At 35.1% G+C, this 4,229-nt stretch overlaps 1 pseudogene; it reads left to right on the top strand.

Moving 5' to 3' along the window:
* LOC144225299 (protein downstream neighbor of Son-like) overlaps nucleotides 1–4,229 on the top strand; it is a 40,458-nt pseudogene continuing 36,229 nt past the window's right edge.

Genomic DNA, 4,229 nt, shown 5'->3' with positions numbered 1-4,229 from the left:
ATGGTTTATCAGAGCAGATACTCACAATGGGAAAACTGCCACGGGAACCAGTATTGGAGGATAAAAAAACTGAACTATAAATATGAACTACAGGAAGCTCAGTGCAGACAAGTTGGAGAGCTAAAAACTCCGGGGGACCCAGTCATGGTGTGAGGAGGTGGGGGAGAGGGATGGTGGTCTAACAATAATGCGAGAATTCCTTCCAGAAGGCCAAATAGGTTCCCACAATAAATCTCAGAGGAAAATCCCCTTCCTGCTCCTGCACAGGGGAAAAGGATTCATTCTGAAACATCCCAGAGTACCCTGTTCTTAAGAAGCCTTCCCTCGGGGGGCAACTAGTTAACCAGAGGCTAACTGACCTAGAGGAAGGAAAGGGAAATACCCAACTCTAGCCTGCTCTGGCCACATCTGACCCTCTGTGGTGGGAGGCACCAGGAAAAAAAGATTGAGAAAGATTTGTGAAGTTCACAGTCCAGAGGCATAGGCAAGGCAGAGACCCAATCATAGGACTGTACAATGCTTCCCTTCCCTGCACACCTCACCATCAAACTTACTATGGCCTACTTAGGGCTGTTCCTTTTACCTAATATGTGATGTCCAGCTATGGAGAAAAAGTTACAAGGCATACCAAAAGGTAAAAAACACAATTTGGAGAGCTAGCAAAAGCATCAGAAACAGAGATGGTAGAGATATTGGAATTATCAGAATGGGGCTTTTAAAATAGTTTAACATGAGTCTATACTAAGATAAATAAATCATGGAATAAATAAATACAAGGAAGAAATTAGACACAACTTCTGTGCAGGCAAATGCCAAGTACTGAGTGTAAATACTCTGTCCTTCTGGCTTAAAGCAGAACTCCTTAGTTCCTTAAGGATGTGCTGCATATTGTGATTTCCGTACAAGAAGTACTTTATGGAAACAGAATTGAGTAATTTAAATAGGGAGGAACGTGGCCAACACTACATCAGCCAAGAAGAAATAAGCATGGGATATACAGGAACTCTCTGTACTATATTTTCAGTAATTCTGTAAATCCAAAATTGTTCTAAAACACATTTATTTCTAATATATAGGTTAGTTATATTTATTAATACAATGATGTGATTCACTAATGTACATATAAAAATATGACCTTATTTTTTCGGTAACTTATCTATCATTTCAGCATTTGATGCCACACAAAGGTTTTTCTCTTGTTTACTAAACAGTCTTGACCTCTCTTTACTCTATTATGTCCACAAAAATGCTGTTATTCAGTTGTGAATCATCCCCATCAATTTCTCTAAGAGTCAGAAAAAAACACTAAGTGAATATATGTGTAATAAGAATGGAGTGATTCACAGTGTCCCAACGATGCCATTAAGATAACAAATAACGTATGTCTGTTTAAACAGATGAAAAGGAAATTACAAAAAAATAAATACAAGTCCATAGTATATTTGGCTTTGAGCACAGTTTAAATCACAGTATTTGTTTTACTTCCTCTAAAAGCTTCATATTTATCACGTAACTGTTTCTTTAATTATGTTGCACCTTCCTTCCAAGTGATAAATACAATTGGTACTTCCATATAATTACATACAGTTTCATTAATAAAAGTAATTATACTTTATAACTGAAGGGTGGTGAGGCATCTTACATGGGTATGCATACATAGATATATTTAATAATTATATAGATGTATAAGAAAGTTGACAAAATGGGATAGTGCATATATTATAAAGTAAATGAGATAAAAATAATTTATGAAGCTTATTGTATTGTAGGTCCATAATGCATAAGGGTACTTCATATTATTTTGTAGTTATTTTTCTGAGGTTTTAGGTCTATTACATTTATAATTCATTTATAAATTCTATCAGTAACCATCTGCAAGAGATTATAAAATGAAAAGATAAACTAAGTATATATATATAAAGTGTAAATAGTAGTGAAGGAAAATCAAGACAAATAAACAGAAGTTCCTAAACGGTAAGTTTAAGGGGGAGAAAGAATATACAGAATAGATACCAGTGGGTTGTAAGGCAAAGTGTGTGTGGGTGTGGGTGTGCGTGCACTCACACACACACAATCTTATGCTCTTTATGTGTACATCACATTTTCTGCTAAATTTCCTTCTATCGTACAGATTTTTGTAATGCTGCAGATGTGATTGTCCTCATTCATTTATTGAACCACACCCCCCATTTTTTAATGTTTATTTTTTAGAGAGACAGCATGTGAGCTGGGGAGGGACAGAGAGAAAGGGGAACAGAGGATATGAAGCAAGCTCCATGCTGACAGCAGAGAACACCATGTGGAGTTTGAAGTCATGAGCTGTAAGATCATGACCTGAGCAGAAGTCCGATGTTTAACCAAATGAGCCACCTAGGTGCCCAAGCTCCGCGAAATTAATACAGTTAATTGCTGTTTGTAGTAATTGTTAATTTTCTTTTCAAACCCTGTTAATTCAAAAAATGTTAAGAACATGTTTTTTGAGAACTTAGTTGAAATTGTTTAGAATATTTAAATTTTGATCAACTGTGCTTAAGTTTATTGCTTATACTATAAGCTGAAATTGATAAAAAATCTAGAGTAAGAAAGCAGTTGAGATAGATATTAGTGACCATTTTATTGTTAAAAAGAATACCTTCCTGAACATAATAGGGAACTGTGTGCTTTCTGAAGTGTATTTGCTGGAAAATTTTTATAGAAGAATAAAGTTTGTGTTTTCAAAGTTCACTCTTTGATTTTCACAATGTCAAAACAACTCATATTTTTCTGTGAACGTTTAGATGGAGAGAATGTTCCTGGATGAATTATACTCTTATGGGGGAGGGATGGAGCACTGATTGCCTCTAACATTTCATCTGTGACGATTTACTCTTTTCTACTGAGGATGGAGGATGAGAGAATGGGACTTAGCATTCTGTCCATTTGCATTCCAGTCACTGAAATAATAACAGCTATATGGCATCTAGGGTAGAAAAGGTGCTTTAAAATAAGGGCATTCTCTTGAATCTTAATAGTTTCCACTATAAAGACTGAGGATAGTTCTTTCTAGATTCACTGTTTCAGAGAACTGTTATTAGTTGAGTCAAAACTTTAAATGGTTTTTGTTGTAAAATAAACAATTGGTATATGGCACTCGATGACAGGATGGTCTGAGAATGGTTTATTGTGACAATGTAATCACTTTTGGGTATTAAATTTCAGGATGAAAACTATAAATCATTCACCTTGCCGGAATGAAGCTTGACTTATTCCTGTGGTCAACATGGGTACGGACATCAAGGGCAAATGAGTCAGAGTAACTTGATGAAAAAAGCCCTAAGGCAAGAACCACATATCTTTTACTTCTTGTATGAACAAATATGTTAAATTTCCTCTACTATCAATTCTTTAATTATATACCAGCTATACTTATTTTTCTGTATATGACTTATGTTATATTACATTATATTATAAGTAAATATATGAATAAGTTAAAGCCAGGGAAACATACCAAGACTATAACTGGTTACAAAAAGTATGTTTAATTAGTATCATTGAAATAATTGTAATTTTATATTGATAACTAGTTCTAATAATATGGCATTAATATAATTTTGTTTGGTGTCATAAGTATAATTTAATCCACCTACAAGAATAATGGTATAAGTAACCATAGAGTTTGTTTTAGAGTTAAATTGTATATTTCTTAAATTACAGAACTTTCTTAGCACCCTAGAAAGTGTCTCTCAAATTTTCATGTGTCTATAAACCACCTGGATCCTATGAAAATGTTGATTCAGCACATGAGGGGCAGGGGTGTGGGGGGCATCAAGATTCTTCATTTCAAACTCCATGGTGATACTGATGATTTTATTCTGCTGATCACAGTTTAAGTAGCAAATAATATAAGTATATATGCTTTTGTATATCAATAGATCAATGAAACAAAGTAAAATACTTTTAGCATTAAGACTGGTTAAATCAAACACAATTTTTACCTGAATGACAGACAAAAGATTATTACAAGTACATCATCTAGTTCCCTTTTATCTCTTCCTTTTTTCTCCCACGTTTCTTATTTCCATTAAAAATAAATAACTCGGGGCGCTTGGGTGGCTTAGTCGGTTAAGCGTTCGACTTTCGCTTAGGTCATGATCTCGCGGTTCATGGGTTCGAGCCCCGCGTCGGGCTCTGTGCTGACTGCCAGCTCAGAGCCTGGAGCCTGCTTCAGATTCTGTGTCTCCCTCTCTCTC

This window comes from Crocuta crocuta, unplaced genomic scaffold, assembly GCF_008692635.1.
Source record: "Crocuta crocuta isolate KB4526 unplaced genomic scaffold, BGI_CrCroc_1.0 scaffold378, whole genome shotgun sequence".
NCBI classification, from domain to species: Eukaryota; Metazoa; Chordata; class Mammalia; order Carnivora; family Hyaenidae; genus Crocuta; species Crocuta crocuta.
The sequence above is the reverse complement of the archived record's forward strand: the minus strand, read 5'-3'. Positions and strand labels throughout refer to the sequence as shown.